This window comes from Lathyrus oleraceus, chromosome 7, assembly GCF_024323335.1.
Source record: "Lathyrus oleraceus cultivar Zhongwan6 chromosome 7, CAAS_Psat_ZW6_1.0, whole genome shotgun sequence".
Taxonomy (NCBI): domain Eukaryota; kingdom Viridiplantae; phylum Streptophyta; class Magnoliopsida; order Fabales; family Fabaceae; genus Lathyrus; species Lathyrus oleraceus.
Genome location: NC_066585.1, coordinates 204739450 through 204757517, shown reverse-complemented (window position 1 = coordinate 204757517; position 18068 = coordinate 204739450). Strand labels below are relative to the sequence as shown.

General features: G+C 38.3%; 1 non-coding gene across 1 annotated transcript; it reads left to right on the top strand.

Annotated features, from left to right (window-relative positions):
- Window positions 1-16053: 16053 nt before the first annotated feature.
- LOC127109967 (small nucleolar RNA R71) lies at window positions 16054-16160 on the top strand. The gene has a single exon (XR_007797208.1). It is a non-coding gene; the product is annotated as a small nucleolar RNA R71 (small nucleolar RNA).
- The last annotated feature ends 1908 nt before the right edge of the window (window positions 16161-18068 follow it).

The following is an 18068-nucleotide window of genomic DNA, read 5'->3' as shown; positions in this document are numbered from 1 at the left end:
AAAAATCCTTTAAGGGAAATGTATCTTGGTTTTGTAGGGAGAAGGAGCAACATACGGTTCTTCCTTCTCAACATCTTCAATACCTCCATTTTGGGAGGCATGGAACTTCTTCTCTAACTTCCACTTTCTTTTCACTAACGCATTATTTTTATTTTACCATTTTCTCGACTGATTTTTCAGAACTCTCTACCTTAACCCTACTCCTCTTAGGACTTTCTACCAACTTTCCACTTCTAGTGACAATAACATTTACATGGCCTCTAGAATTTTTCTCGGGTTGCCCTGGATAGGATCCTTAAGGAACAAATGTTGATGCTTGTTATTGTGTTATTTGTAAGATTTGAGTCTCAAGCATCTTGTTTTGGGTGATCATAGTTTCTACTTTAGAAGTTAGTTGTCTTAGCACCTCATTAGTGGGGAGATTCTAATTCCTAAAGTTTCCATTCTGTCGAGTTTGTGTCACCATAAAACTCTCCATCTTAATCTCTAATTTTTACTTTCTAGGTGTTGCGCCTTATGGGATCCCAACTAGTCCCAAGGCGTTTTGGTTATTTTTGTAAGAGAAGTTAGGGTGGTCTCGCCACCCTAGGTTATAGGTATTCGAGTGTGGGTTTCCTCTTTGATTATTCACATAATTAACAATATATGGATTGGTTCCTCCTACTTTAACCATCTCATATTATCCCATTCTATGTCCATTTATCATGCATACCTCACATAAGGATCCCACTGAAGTGACATGGCTTACAACAACTACCGGTGCAGATGCTGATTGGGCTATAGTCAGATTCTTAAGTTTTTTATATAACACGTCAACCTTTGCGTTCATATGGTCAAATTGGCTAACCTCATAAAGCCCACCCTTTTTGGGGGCTTTATCATTTCTATCACGGGCGAAACCCCATGAATGGTAGTTCTTTGCCATATCTTCAATCAGATCGTACGCCATGTCTTGCAGGTTATTTATTAGCGCACCACGACGATCATATCAAGCGTCGTCCTTGTAGAGTAAAGGAGACCATTATAGAAAGTGTGCATCACTAACCGTTTGTCAAGCCCGTGAAAAGGGAAAAGTCTCAACAAATCCTTATAACGATTTCATGCATTAAAAAAAGACTATTCATCTTCCTGCCTAAAGGTGCTTATTTCCCCTCTTACTTGGGCGGGTTTACTAGTCGAAAAATATCGCGCAAGGAAAGCAACTTTAAGTTCTTCCCAAGTTGTTATAGAGTTTGTAGGCAGAGATTGAAGCTAAGCTCGGGCTCGATCTTGTAACAAAAATGGTAACAGTCTAAGGCGGGTGACATTTTGGTCAACACTGTTAGCCTTCAAAATACCATAATTATCAACAAAAATTGAGAGATGCAAATTTGGGTTTTCCATAGACAACCCGAAAAACATATTTTGTTGAACCATGCCTATTAATGAAGGCTTAAGTTCAAAGTTATTTGCCGCTATGGGCAGATGCACGATGCTACTATATGGTTCCTCATCGGTGGGGACCGCGTAGTATTTGAGAGGTTTAGTGTCAACTACCTCAGCCATATGTTGTAAATCTAGGAGACGACGTCTTTCGTAAAGAAAACGCTCGATCTCATTAACTGGTTCAACAAAAGTTCCGGTCGAACGATTTTTTCGCAGACAAAAATAGAATAGATAAAACAGAGAATAAAAGTACCTTAGTCTAATCGACGTTGAAATAAAGATTCGATATCAAAACATCTTCCCGAAAACAGCGCCAAAAACTTGATGTGTGTGAACCGGAAGTGCACGGTTGTGTCAAGTAGTAAAAAAAAGAATTGAACCCACAAAGAGATGTACGATTACCAAATCTTACTTCAACTATGTTATCTAAAGTGATCGAAAAATGTATGTTTGATGCAAATTGAAAATATATTTTAATAAAATTAAGGGGCCAATCTGAACCCATGTGTATAGTTAAGGGACCAAAAATGGTATTTTACCAATAATAAAAATAGGACATGGGATTGTAATTGCGACTCTAGGCTCACCCTAATGATTTACCCAAATTTTAACTATGAGATTATTTTGAGAGTTTTTTTATAGAAAAGTAGAAAAAATGTGTGTTACCCCCTTTTGTGGCGTGCACAATTTAGACATTAATCTCGAAACGGATAATGGCTTTCTCAATAGAGAGTGAGTACCTTGTCACGACACGCGCCTCACTACTCTATTATTTAGCAAATTTCTTTCGGATGTTGAATTATCATCTATGGATACATGATCAACATCTATGTTGCCTTTGCTTTCGCAACCGACATAGACATGTGAATTGTGGCTCAGATTCTAAAATATAAAGATACTCAAATTTTTTCTCGTAATGTATATAACAAATAAATATTGAGGGTTGTCATGAGAGAAGTTCTCATAAGGCAAAATCACCTTAGCGAAATTAAGTCCTTGGGTATAAGGGATTAAGTCCTTGGGTATAATGCAAAATCACCTTGGCGGGTGGACTGGAGTATCTTTTATTTCAAGCGAACTAGGATAAAAATACTTATGTTTTTATCTCATTGTTCTTAGTTTTGTGTGGTGTCTTTGAGTTGGTAAAAAGCTTTTGTTTTCTAAACCCAATTCAAACCCCCATTTATTGTGTTTTTCACACCTTCAGAAGCTTCGCTCTCTATTTTTTGGGAAGCTAGTATCATGAGGACTTGGGCATCCTTTTTCAAGGACATCTTTACTTGGTTGGCTGATATAAATCTCGAATCTTCACTTCCTTATGACTCAGGAAACAACACGGTCTTATCAAAATAATTTATATGAACATGGTTGAATGATAACCAGTTCATTCACAAAATAACATCTAGTTGACTTAGGGGTAAACAAATCGAGTCAACTCCAAAATCTTTACCATAAATGTATAAGGAACAATTTATACAAACTAGCGATGTGGTTACAAAACAATTGGCTAGGGTATCAATAACCATATTACATTTCATAGGAGACACTTCTAGGTTTAACTTGTTAACACAATCATGTGATATGAACAAATTTGTCACACTCGTATCGATGATATCAGTTAAGGAAAAACCGTTTATGAAACATGTACCCTGAATTAAATTATATGATCTTGAGGCTTTAGCACCATTAAGAGCAAATACTTTCCCATGGGCCCGAGAGGGATGACCTACGTCGGGTCCTTTCTTTGGCTTCAGACAGTAGGTGCTAATGTGATTGTGCTCCCCACAATTGAAACATGTTAAACTTGTGTTCTTTCACTCAGAGAAATGATGACCTAGATTTCTACACCTTCCACACCTCTGAGGGAAATGAGCACCTCCCTCACTATATCCATTCTCGATTGCAGTTGTCTGACTTCTTTTGGCACTTAGATTTTCATATCGCTTTCCATGATTGTGATTAGCAAATGTATTCTCATTCAGTGTCTTATAGTGGGTAAATCTTTCTATGATGTCTTCATCATAAATTCTGCACTTGTTAACCACACAGATAAAGTGTTTAACATATGAGTGCAAACCATTTCCTTAAGAGTATCATCAATCACACGATTGTTTCTGCCAACCATTTCTTCATGCACAACCAGGCATAAACCAACAACAACAGTAAAGTAAACAGCAGTTACATGAAAAAATAACACTAAGAGGGTTAATACCCATGTCTTGCGCAAGGGTATTAAATACTCATAGCACACGAGGCCGGGTGGACCGACCAATCCTGATACCAACTATGTAACATCATAAACCCCGATAATAATATATAAAATATTATGGAAAATATTAAGATGCAATAAGGGTGTCATGTTGACAAAACATTAAACTATCATTCCAAATGTGGATAATTAAATTTCAAACATAGCATGAGAAATCAGTTTAAACAACTTATAAGACATAAAAAAGTATTCCTAACCCGATGTTACAATATCAGAGCAAAACCCAGAGTATACTAATAATCGACAAAGGTTCGGAAAAAACATAAAGTAGAGGAAAAACAACTAAAGAGGCCAACTACATCATTCTCCATAAAACAACAATTATCACTCCTCAGTCTCAACCTAGGAATTATTTGCATAATGTACATATGTAGAAACATGGAAAAAAAGAAGGGATGAGAATACATTCCATACATTAAGTGGAGTAAAAACACAAGGATGGTATACAACATCATTTGTAGTCAATGCAGTTATGTAATCGACAATATTAAATATGCAATACTCATTTCCTCTACTCCCATGTGTGTGGTACTATCACTGGATATCAGAGGTATGTTAATGAGTGATCCTAAACACTGAACCAAAGTTCAAAACAGTATACCAAATTTATAAACACTGTACCAAAGTCTTAAACATTGGACCAAAGTCCTAAACACTAGACCGAAGTCCTAAGCTAACTCTGATATACATGACGCATGATGTTACAAAAAAATGCAAATCTCCATCCAAACCTCCTATGCCAATTATTAACACTGTCAGTTAAGGCTAACACTGGATCTTGTGAATCTAAACATATCAAATAATGTTGATTATGACTGTTAGAACAAGATCTAGTAATGCATCTAGCCTTTAGTTTTGATGATAACAATGCATTGTTTCTTAGAGAACAATTTTGTAAACTAATGGTATTTATCTATTGTGTAGCTTTTTCTAATAGGTTTCGACTCTGAAGCAATAACGTGTGACATCATCAGATTCTAGAATCAACATTGAAATTCTAGTATCAGATATGAGATGTCAAAGGTAATGTCACGACACTAATATCTGAGTTATGCAAACAGGATAAAGATAAAGAATAGTAATGCAAGAGACACAAGCAATTATTAACCCAGTTCGATCCAACTCACCTAGATCTGGGGGCTACCAAGCCAGGAAGGAAATCCCCTAAAATAGAATCAGTTCAAAGACTCTCCGTACACTTCAACAAGTTACAGTCTTTCTCACCTAATCTCTACCCGTGCAATTTCTACCTAAGCACTCTTAGATATGAGAACCCACTCACTTCCCTTCAATCACACCTGTGATTTTAAACAACAATTTCTTGTGAAAAGAAGACACTTTTCAATAACACACACTTGATTTTACTTCACAGTTTCAATCAAGTAGACACACACTTGATCTTGCTTAACAACTTTGATCAAGTATACACACACTTGATCTTGCTTAACAACTTTGATCAAGTAGACACACACTCTTGCTTACAAGCTTTGAGTGACAAATTACAACCCACAAATCAGACCAATTCAATCATCTATGGATGAATTGAATGGCTTACAAGTCTCACGACTAAACAAGACACAAACCCTTGCTCTCTCTCAGTATTTCGCTCAGTATTGGTTGTGTGTTAAATCAGGTTTTCCAAGTCCCTTTTTATAGAAGCTTTCAGCTGGGCTTGGACATCTTGAAAACCCTAAAACTATTTTCCAATTAAATCTTCTCATAACAGCTGGTTAGATCTCTTTGGAAAATAAGTAAATCAGGTTGTAATCGATTATTGAATGCCCCTGTAAATCAGATCTTCAATCATACATAGATTTCCATTAAATGCGCAATCACATAACACATAACATCCACCCTGAATATTCTGTGTACAGAATGTCATGACATCGGGTCTGGCATCCTGGAGCAATCCTGCATAATTCCATTTATAATTTCAATCAGGTACACAGGATATCTTATGTTAAGACATCACACACAACATCTTGTGAACACTCTTTGTTTTACCAAAATTGCTGCCAGCACTTAGAACCAACAAACTCCCCCTTTGGCAAATTTTGGCTAAAACATATATCTGTCCATTTTGTTCACAAGAAAACACATCAGCAGTTAAACAACATAACAACAGTTTAAGCAGTAGCAGAAGCAAACACAATTACTAGTTATAGCTACTAGTAATACACACATGCACAAGGGTACTTCTTCTCACCCTAAATCTGTGCAACACAAACATCTCCTTTAATAATAACAGCATCTGTAACCACAACACCTGTAACAGTCAGAATATCATTCTGACATCTGCTTCAACATCACATGTGCATCACATCAGACATCCCCTTTGACATCTGTAAACAGAACATCATTTTGTCTTACATCAAACACATCTCCTTCAATAATAGTTGTTCATCTGTTCAGCTACATCAGCACATACATCTCCACACAACTCCACATAACTGCTCCACATAATCACTTCTCCCCCTTTTAGTCAAAATTGACCAAAGGTGACCAATTAGACAAAATAAATGTCAATTAGCCTAGCAGAGAAAGTCACAATAGATGTCATAACATATAAAATGTTAAAACATAATTGTTAGGAGATACAAACCATCATCATACAAAGCTGTGACAGCTGAGATAATGAGAAATCCATGGAACTCATTAAGAGCCCAAATATTACATAAAGGCATCAGTAAGGACTGCCACAAATTACACACATTTCAACAGAAAAAAAACAAATTCTTCAGCATCAAAACAGCAGGGGAACCAGTCTTCATAACATCATACACAACAGCCAACTAACCCAGTCTTCATCATCACACAGTCTTCATAACAGGGGGAACCATTACCACTTACTGTGAGGAAGAAGTATCATATTCCCCTTCAGAATCAGAGCTTCCATTAGATTGAGCATTGGACCTCTCATTTGAAGTATTGGCATCTGAATCCTTGGTCTCACCAGCCTTCTCCGTCTCTTCCTTCTCTAAGCTACCAATAAGAACCTCCAAAGCCTCTTTCCTTTCCTTGGCAACCCTAATACCATTATCCAACTCCTTACAAGTTTCCTTTAATTGGTCAATCAAGCTACCTTGAGAGACAGGCTCCTTTCTTGTAGATGTCATGACAACATCATTGACATGGCTACCTTCAAACAGCTTGTAGTGAATGGATAGTGAAGGCTTTCTTCTGCTTGGAATGTCACTTGTGTTGAGAATGCCTGGATGCTGGCTCAAGATAATTCCACAAATGATGGATGGAAAGGCAATGGGCAGCTTCACTACATTTATGGAGGCATGTCTGACAATTTGATCAAACATAAACCTTCCAAAGTCAAAGTTTATCCTGGTTCCAATAGCATGAATGATTCTTCCAAGACCAATGAAGATGGTTGAGATATGATTAGTAGGCACTGATGCGTACTTTTCGCAAGTGTACGAACGCGTCAGAGTAATATAAAAGATTGTCGAATCCACAGAGACCAAGTGTCAATCTATCGTTATCTATTGTTATGGTGTTTATCAAAGGCAATCAAAATAGGTGTTTTTGTAGTGTGCAATAAAAAGTAAAGTGTTGAATAAAGATTAATTAATAAGGACAGGGTCGAATGTAATTCACGTGATTAATTGATAATCCAAGTACTTGCTAGTAGAGCTACTTATGGGCAGTGTTTCCTACTTTGAAAAGAACTAATTTAACAGGAACTGTCGCTTTCGCGTATTCAGAACCGAGTTGTACTCCCTAATCAAACCCTCTTATTGTCACTTATAAAAAGGCGCGCATTGTGTTAGAGTAGTAAACCTATTTTTAAGAAATATAGTATCTTGACTAAGTTGAAAAGTATTATAACCTGGATTTCTTAACCAAAAGAGGTTTTTACGAACCAGACTCTAAACTTATAAACGCGTCCGAAAATAGTTTTAAAATCTCGTTTCTTCTTAATGTTAAAATCTCCTAATGAACTAAACAAAGCGCTTTCACTGTTTTTGAAATAGTTAAAAACAATTAAGTTTAAAAAGACGTTGGACGGCTTTCGATCTTACCCAACGGAATTGAAGTGCGGGAAAACTTAATTTGAAAGTTAAAATAGCCCTTAAGTGTTTCTACGAACAATTGTACGGATTATCGGTTCAATTATGATCCTTACATTCTAACCTTATAAATTTAGCTAGACATGGTAAAGTAAAAGTGCATTAAAATAAATAAAAGTAGTGCGAGTGCGGAAAGTAAATAAAAGTAGTGCGAGTGCGGAAAGTAAATAATTTAAAGCGAGTGCGAGGAAATAAATAAAAGTAAAGCGAGTGCGAGAAAATAAATAAAGTAAAGCGAGTGCGAGGAAATAAATAATTTAAAGCGAGTGCGAGAAATAAATAATTTAAAAGGGAGTGCGGAAAATAAATAAAGTAAAGGTGAGTGCGGGAAATAAATAAAGTAAAGACAAGTAATAAAAACCTGCTCCAATCGGAGGGCTGAGTAAATTGCAATGCAGAAAAGAAAATGGCGGCAAGATTAACTTCCTTCCAAAGTGCTCCAAACTCGATTACAAACTCTATCACAGACTTGATTACACGATTGTGATAACACTCCAATGCGAAGCGATTACCACTATAAAATACTGAATATATGCCTAAGTGAAACAAAGTTGCTTCTGAGTTTGCCTCTGCTCTAAGTTTGGATGATTGTAAAAGTGAATTCGCGTTTCTATTTATAGGCAAGTAAAAAGATGGAAATGACTTGGATGCCCTTCAACTTGAAAATAGGAGGGAACCGTTTATCCTCTTGTGGCGCCCGCCACAAGGCCATGGCGTCCGCCACAAGGCCATGGCGTCCGCCACAAGCACAATATGGGGCGCCTTAGTGGAAGTAGTGGGAAAACGTGGGAGTTGATGGAAGTTGAATTTGACACGTCATGGCTTGGTCTGTGGCGCCAGCCATTGGGTAGGCCACAAGAGCAAAATGCTGATTTTTAGGGTTTTTGGCTCTTTTTCGCTCCTTTTCTCGATCGGGGCTCCGATTAAAGTGAAAAGCTGAAAACAAAGGAAAACATACCAATAACACAACAAAATGACAATAAAATAACTAGAATGCATGTGAAATCGGAGTCGAAAATACGTAAATTTTAGTGTGATCAAACTCTCCCACACTTAAACCTTTGCTTGTCCTCAAGCAAAACATTAAAAAGCTCATAAAAGAAAAACTGGTGTAAACGAGTGCTTCAGGTAAAAATCTAAGTTCAAGTCGGGATGCAGTGATAGATACTAACTGAGTGAACTAAGGGTATCATGATGACACTAATCTACGAATACGGACATAAACTTCATTCCTATATTAACCAACCCATATTATCCCACAATACCTAGGCCTGCCTCTTCATCTCTTTTGTGTCCTTTTCATTCAGGCGCAATCACATTAAGCCCGTTATCCGTACATGCTTCGTAGTAGAGTGGCCTGTTAGTGATTATGATCTGAGCATGGGATTTCTGGCACATAAACATGTGTAAACCCTTTTATTGGACCCAACTGTAGTTGTGGGGGATCGGATCGTAATCGGCCCTACCGAGTTCAGTGCCAGATACCTCTGAACCAACTAGCAGTGGGTACTGCTTTTCTTTTTCTTTTTCTTTTTCTTTTTGTAGCAATTTTTTTACAATTATTTGGTTTAAATGACTTTGTGAGGGTCACCTATACCGGAGTTGCCTTTTTTCTTTCTTTTATTTTTTTGTTTTTCTGGATCATTCACTTATTTGTATCGGTCCCTTACATAGAGGATGCGTAGGCCGGAGCTGACTGCTGAGATAAACTACTAAGGACTTATACGGAAATGATGATTAAGGCCATGGTATATGGGGTTTCGGGAATGATTCCTATATTTACGAAGCTTATGGTGCTAAAACAGATACTGATGTTTTGCAAAGTTCTCCCAAGTCACCGCATCCTTACTCAAAACATGTCGTTAAAACCTGAAAACTTTCGAAATAACACTAATTTCTTTTGCAAAAAACTTTTGGTGGGGCTAAAGGTATGGGGAGGTAGGATTGTACTAAAGATCTACTGTATTTGGTGACTCGTCAGACTCATGCATTATACTAAAAATCAAAATAAACAACTAAAAGGAAATAACAATAAATAAACTATCTAAAAACAGCAAAAAACGATAAGGAAAAGCGAGAAAAGACAATAAAGAAAGGACGATAAAGTCTCCTCCCACACTTAAATCGAACATTGTCCCCAATGTTTCGAAATAAGATAAGGAAGAGTTACCTGGCAACCTATTGCTGACCACTAGTGCCCTCGCCATCCTGAGGTGGACGACGTGATCGGGTACGACGACGGTCTCTTTGATCCATCCTCGCCTGCAGAGCATCCTGAGCGGTCCTCGCCTCTCGAAGGTTACCTATAATGGAACCTTGAGTGGCTTCAATTAGTGCCATGTGTCTCTAGTGGTATTGTTGCCGACGGGCTTGTGTATCTATCATCGTTTGCAGGGACTGTAGAACAATGTCGTAGGACCTGTCTGTCCTCCGCTACGATTCTTGCATGAAGTTCATATTATCCATCATTTGTTGTTGGAGGGTAGTGGAAAGAGGCTCTCCTCATCAATCCTCTGGTCAAACAGAAATCGATGTCCATGGTAGTGTATCCACAGTAGGTCCGAAGATGCAACAGCTTGCGAGACAGACCTAAAGCGACAGCAATCTGTGTGATGATTCCACCAACATGGATGACTCCTTCGGTGGATTGGAGATACCGCTGAGATTGTCTAATAAAAAGTTCCCACATGCTACTGGGCGAGACTGGGATGCCCAAAATAATAGGAAGATCTCCTCTTCACTCAGTAGTGCCTCTGCATCCGGTCTTCCCAGGAAGGAATGTGCTAATATCATCTGAAAGTATCTGAAGGCGGGGTTATGTATGACATGAGACAGCTGCATAGATGGATCCTGGCTTCCGCCACCTGATATATCACTCCAAAACTTCTCCACCTCCTTACCCAGGAAATATCCCATAGGTGTCTCCGGGGTAGCATCAGGAGTAGTCTGGAAACCCAATAAGTCGCCGAACTCTTTCTGGCTAAAGGAGTACTCAACCCCGAAAAGCCTGAAAGCAGCATACCCATCTGGTCCAGAGTATGGGTCATAGTCGAATGAACTCAGGAACTCCAAAGTCAGGTTCCTATATGTGTTACTCAAATCATCAGCAAACTCGTCCCAGTGAAGCTGGTGGCTAAGGAATCAGATACTAGGCTCGATACCCAGTGCCTCCATACATTGCTGGTCAGGATAACGTGTGGGTGCCATAGGGCGCTAATACAAAGCGATGTAACGCTCCCTCTGAGCATTATCTCTATAGGCCACATGCATGTCATCAAAATCCTGCATCCTGGTAAAAGTTTAAGAAAGTGATCCTGAAAATATAAACCATTCAAATCTTAGTCTCAATGAAAAATATGACAAAATAAAATAAAAATAAAAATAAATAAATGCGAAAAAGTAAAATGAAATAAAAACCATGGGTTGCCTCCCACGCAGCGCTTGTTTAATGTCAATAGCTTGACGATTAGAATCTATACACCTGTAGTGGGAATTGGTGGATCAATCAGGGTGTGGCTCGAGTAGTATGCTGGAATGTCTCCTTCTTCGTAGAGCTTCAGTCTTTGTCCATTTACAATGAATGGACTACATGTTTGGTTCTTGATTTCTACGGCTCCGGATCTCAGAATCTTGGATACTTCGAAAGGACCAGTCCATCTTGAACGTAGCTTTCCAGGGAAGAGTCGCAACCTAGTGTTGAAAAGGAGAACAAAATCGCCTATATTGAAGTTTTTCTTTACTATTCTTTTGTCGTGATAGGCTTTTGTCCTCTCTTTATATATTTTTGCATTCTCGTAGGCAGATTGCCTAAGCTCTTCTAATTTGTGAATGTCTAGGGTACACTTTTCTCCATCGGCTAGGTAGTCTAAATTCAAAGTTTTAATGGCCCAATAGGCCTTATGCTCTAATTCGAATGGTAAGTGACAAGATTTTCCATAAACCATTTGGTAAGAAGTAGTTCCTATAGGGGTTTTGAAAGCGGTTCTATAGGCCCATAATGCTTCTTGAAGCTTCTGAGACCAGTCTCTCCTAGAAATAGAAACAGTTTTCTCTAGGATTTGTTTTATCTCCCTATTAGATACTTCTACTTGGCCACTAGTTTGTGGGTGGTACGGTGTTGCTACTTTATGCCTAACTCCATATTTTCTTAAAAGTTTGTCAAATATTCTCGATATAAAGTGTGATCCTCCATCGCTTATGACTAAACGTGGTGTTCCAAATCTAGGGAATATATAGTTTTTAAATAATTTGATTACTACCCTAGTGTCGTTTGTGGGTGCAGGTATATCTTCAATCCACTTAGACACATAGTCTACAGCTACTAAGATATACCTATTTCCTAAGGATGGTGGAAAAGGTCCCATGAAATCTATACCCCATACATCAAAGAGTTCTACTTCCTGAATGTTTCTTAGAGGCATTTCATCATGTCTTGAAATGTTTCCAGTGCGTTGGCATCTATCACACTTGACAATGCAAGCATAGACATCACGCCACATGGTAGGCCGGAATAGGCCAGCTTGAAGAATCTTGGCGTATGTCTTAGAGGTGCTCGCATGTTCACCATAGGGTGCAGAATGACAATGCTCGATAATACTATTTACCTCTTCTTCTGGAACGTAACGACGAAAAATGCCATCTTTACCTCTTTTGAAAAGGAGCGGTTCGTCCCAATAGAAGTTTCTCACATCGTGGAAGAATTTCTTCTTGCGGTGGTAGTCAAGATCAGGGGGTACTATATCAGCAGCTAGGTAATTAATGAAATCTGCATACCAGGGTACGTTACTTATTGTTAAGGAATTTTGGGGGTGCTCATAAGGATCTAGGTTATTATCTTCAATGGTTTCTACTCTAGCTATCAGTCTATCGTAGGCGAAATCATCATTTATGGGTACTAGTTCAGGTTTTAGATGTTCTAGCCTAGAAAGGTGATCAGCTACTACATTTTCAGTGCCTTTTTTATCTCTTGTGTCTAAATCAAACTCTTGTAGTAATAGAATCCATCGGAGTAACCTGGGCTTGGCATATTTTTTATTTAATAGGTAACGAATGGCAGCATGATCGGTGTAAACAATAATTTTTGCTTCTACTAGATAAGATCTAAATTTGTCTATAGCGAAGACTACAGCGAGTAATTCTTTTTCAGTTGTTGCATAGTTAAGTTGGGCAGCATCTAGGGTTCTACTGGCATAATAAATGGCATGTAATTTTTTATCTTTCCTTTGTCCTAGAACGGCTCCAACTGCGTAATCACTAGCATCGCACATTATCTCAAAAGGTTCCGACCAATCAGGTGGTCTCATAATGGGTGCGGATACTAATGCTTGCTTTAAAAGATTAAATGCGTCATTACATTTTTCATCGAAAATGAATTCAGCATCTTTCATTAAAAGTCCGGTTAAAGGTTTGGTTATTTTGGAGAAGTCTTTAATGAAACGCCGGTAGAATCCAGCGTGTCCAAGAAAGCTTCGGACTTCTCTGATTGTTTTTGGTGGTTTTAGGTTTTCTATAACTTCTATTTTAGCTTTATCTACCTCTATACCTTTTTCGGAAACTATATGTCCTAAAACTATTCCTTCGGTCACCATGAAATGACATTTTTCCCAATTTAGCACGAGGTTCACCTCCACGCATCTCTCCAGGATTTTCTTAAGGTTAGCAAGGCAATTGTGGAAATCAAATCTGCAAACCGAGAAATCATCCATAAACACTTCCATGATACCATCTAGGTAATCTGCAAAGATTGACATCATGCAACATTGGAAAGTAGCTGGGGCATTACAGAGGCCGAACGACATTCGTCTGTAGGCAAAAGTTCCATAAGGGCATGTAAAGGTAGTTTTTTCTTGATCTTCGGGGTGGATAGGTATTTGGAAGAATCCAGAGTATCCATCTAGATAACAGAAGTAAGAGTGTCTGGCTAGACGCTCCAACATTTGGTCTATAAATGGTAAAGGAAAATGATCCTTCCTAGTTGCTTTATTTAATTTTCTATAATCTATACACATCCGCCATCCTCCTTCTAAATGTTTTGCTACATGTTCGCCTTTATCGTTTTGCATGACTGTGATGCCTCTCTTTTTAGGTACTACATGCACAGGGCTCACCCACTTACTATCCGAGATCTGGTAGATGATACCTGCCTCAAGTAACTTAAGAACTTCCTTTTTAACAATATCACTCATTATAGGGTTTATTCTTCTCTGATGTTCCCTGGAGGGTTTTGAATCTTCTTCGAGCGAAATCCGATGCATGCATACGGATGGACTTATACCTTTCAGGTCAGAGATATTATATCCTAGGGCTGAGGGATATATTCGTAAAACGTCTAAAAGTTGGTTCGTTTCCTCTTGGCTCAAGGTAACACTAACTATCACTGGACGGTTCATCTTTTCATCAAGGAACTCATATCTCAGGTTCTTAGGTAGTTCCTTAAGTTCTAAGGTTGGTTTCTTAGGGCATGGCATAGGATCTGGGGTAAGGGATAAACATTCGTAAAGGTTATCATCGATGTAAGGTTCTTTAAAGTCATCATCTTCCTTTATGGGGGTTGATGGTAACTTAATTGTTTTTATAATTTCTTTTTGTTCTAATTCTCTAACACATTCATCAATGATATCTAAGGCATAACACGAGTCTCCCATCACAGGTGCCATAAGAAATTTCGAAAGTATAAATTCTATTTTCTCGTCGCCTACCTCAAATGTCAACTTTCCTTTCTTGACATCTATTATGGCTCCTGCAGTCGATAAGAATGGTCTACCTAGAAGGATTGGTATATCATTGTCCTCTTTGATATCCATGATAACAAAATCAGTAGGGATAAATAACTGACCTATCCTAACAGGGACATCTTCTAAAATACCTATCGGATATTTAACAAATCTATCGGCTAACTGAAGTGACATCTTAGTGGGTTGTAATTCTCCTAAGTTTAATCTCTCACAAACTGCTAGAGGCATTAAACTCACACTAGCTCCTAAGTCTAGAAAAGCTTTTTCGATGACATGATTACCCATAAGGCAAGGAATGGAGAAAATTCCAGGATCTTTATCTTTCTTTGCTAATTTGTCCTCGGAAATAGCATTACATTCCAAAGGCTTCGGATCGTCAAGTCTACGTTTGTTGGTAAGGATGTCTTTGAGAAACTTTGCATAAGAAGGTATTTGGGTGATGGCTTCTGTGAAAGGGATTTCTACATGAAGTTTTTCTATAACTTTAATAAATTTTTGATACTGTTTATTGATCTGGGTTTGTTTGAGTCTTTGCGGATATGGTATAGGTGGTTTATATGGCGGGGGTGGTACGTAAGTTTTATCTTTAGGTTATTCTCCTTTATCTCGACCTTCCTGGTTTTCAGATTCCTCTGGTTCCTTTACTTCGTCCGGGGGTTTGGTACATTCCTTAGAAGTTTCGGGTTCACTTAATCTAGGGTTTGGTGGCTCATCATAAGCGTCCCCACTTCGTAGGGTAATGGCATTGGCTTGTCCTCTCAGATTTTGTTGAGGTTGTCCAGGGAATTGTCCTCCAGGAGTAGTCTGAGGGGCTTGGTTTAAAGATACCTGAGAGATCTGGGTTTCAAGCATTTTGGTATGAGTAACTATTTGGTCAACCGTGGTTCCTAACTGAGTAATCAATTCGTTAACATGAATGTTTTGGTTCATGAACTCCTTGTTTTGTTGGGTTTGAGCGGTGATAAAATTTTCCATAATTTTCTCAAGGCTCGGCTTTGGTGGCACAGGTTGCATAGGTTGATTTGATCTAGGGGCTTGATAACTAGGTCTCGGAGGTGCATTATTTTGAATAGGGTTATTGTTTTTATAGGAGAAGTTCGGGTGATTCCTCCATCCAGGGTTATAGGTATTCAAATATGGGTTCCCTTGGGTGTAGTTTACTTGCTCAGAGTGGGTTTCGTTTAATAGACTGCATTCTGCAGATTGGTGTCCTCTGGTTCCACATATCTCACAATCCGACGAAATTGCGGCTACAATATTCGGGTTTATGCACATATGCTCGACCTTAAGGGCTAATGCGTCCATTTTAGCTTGCATCATGTCTATAGAGCTTAGTTCATGCACTCCTCCTTGGGCTTACTTCTTCTCAACTGTCGCTCGTTTGACTCCCCATGATTGATGGTTTTGAGCCATATCTTCGATGAGGGCACTAGCTTCAGGATAAGGTTTGTTCATCAGGGCACCGCCTGCGGCAGCGTCGATGGTCATCTTTGTGTTGTAATGAAGTCCATTATAGAAGGTTTGAATGATTAACCAATTTTCTAAACCATGATGTGGGCATGCTCGTAACAAATCTTTATATCTCTCCCAAGCTTCGAACATCGATTCTCCTTGGTTTTGGGTAAATCTAGTTATATGGTTTCGAAGAACGCCGGCCTTACTCGGGGGAAAATATCTAGCAAGAAAAACTCTCCTAAGGTTATCCCAAGTCGTAATGGAATTGGGTGGAAGGGAATCTAACCATGATAGGGCTTTATCTCTGAGGGAAAAAGGGAATAATCTTAAATGTATTGCCTTAGGAGAAGCTCCATTAGTTTTAAAAGTGTCTGCTAATTGAAGAAATATTTTTAAATGTTGGTTAGGGTTCTCGGTAGCGAGACCCGCGAATTGTCTCTGTTGCACTAGTTGCAACAAGGATGGTTTAAGTTCAAAATTATTAGCTGATATGGTTGGGTTTACTATACTAGAACTAGGTTCTTTGTTATATGGTTGAGTGAAGTCCTTAAGAGGCCTTTGGTTTTGATCTTCGGCCATAGCTCTCTTAATTCTATGAAAGAATAAACGTGCGCGAGCGTAACGTTCAGGTTCCGCCAGAGGGTATACTAAGCTTAAACTTCCGGTGCTGCGAGTTCTTCGCATTGACCGGCGGGAAATAGCCTAAGTCTAAACGATATAACAACAGGAAAATGAAATTTGACGAAATTGGTCCCCGGCAACGGTGCCAAAAACTTGATGCGTGCTTTTCGCAAGTGTACGAACGCGTCAGAGTAATATAAAAGATTGTCGAATCCACAGAGACCAAGTGTCAATCTATCGTTATCTATTGTTATGGTGTTTATCAAAGGCAATCAAAATAGGTGTTTTTGTAGTGTGCAATGAAAAGTAAAGTGTTGAATAAAGATTAATTAATAAGGACAGGGTCGAATGTAATTCACGTAATTAATTGATAATCCAAGTACTTGCTAGTAGAGCTACTTATGGGCAGTGTTTCCTACTTTGAAAAGAACTAATTTAACAGGAACTGTCGCTTTCGCGTATTCAGAACTGAGTTGTACTCCCTAATCAAACCCTCTTATTGTCACTTATAAAAAGGTGCGCATTGCGTTAGAGTAGTAAACCTATTTTTAAGAAATATAGTATCTTGACTAAGTTGAAAAATCTTATAACCTAGATTTCTTAACCAAAAGAGGTTCTTACGAACCAGACTCTAAACTTATAAACGCGTCCGAAAATAGTTTTAAAATCTCTTTTCTTCTTAATATTAAAATCTCCTAATGAACTAAACAAAGCGCTTTCGCTGTTTTTGAAATAGTTAAAAACAATTAAGTTTAAAAAGACGTTGGACGGCTTTCGATCTTACCCAACGGAATTAAAGTGCGGGAAAACTTAATTTGAGAGTTAAAATAGCCCTTAAGTGTTTCTACGAACAATTGTATGGATTATCGGTTCAATTATGATCCTTACATTCTAACCTTATAAATTTAGCTAGACATGGTAAAGTAAAAGTGCATTAAAATAAATAAAAGTAGTGCGAGTGCGGAAAGTAAATAAAAGTAGTGCGAGTGCGGAAAGTAAATAATTTAAAGCGAGTGCGAGAAAATAAATAAAAGTAAAGCGAGTGCGAGAAAATAAATCAAGTAAAGCGAGTGCGAGGAAATAAATAATTTAAAGCGAGTGCGAGAAACAAATAATTTAAAAGCGAGTGCGGGAAATAAATAAAGTAAAGGCGAGTGCGGGAAATAAATAAAGTAAAGACAAGTAATAAAAACCTGCTCCAATCGGAGGGCTGAGTAAATTGCAATGCGGAAAAGAAATTGGCGGCAGGATTAACTTCCTTCCAAAGTGCTCCAAACTCGATTACAGACTCTATCACAGACTTGATTACACGATTGTGATAACACTCCAATGCGAAGCGATTACCACTATAAAATACTGAATATATGCCTAAGTGAAAGAAAGTTGCTTCTGAGTTTGCCTCTGCTCTAAGTTTGGATGATTGTAAAAGTGAATTTGCATTTCTATTTATAGGCAAGTAAAAAGATGGAAATGACTTGGATG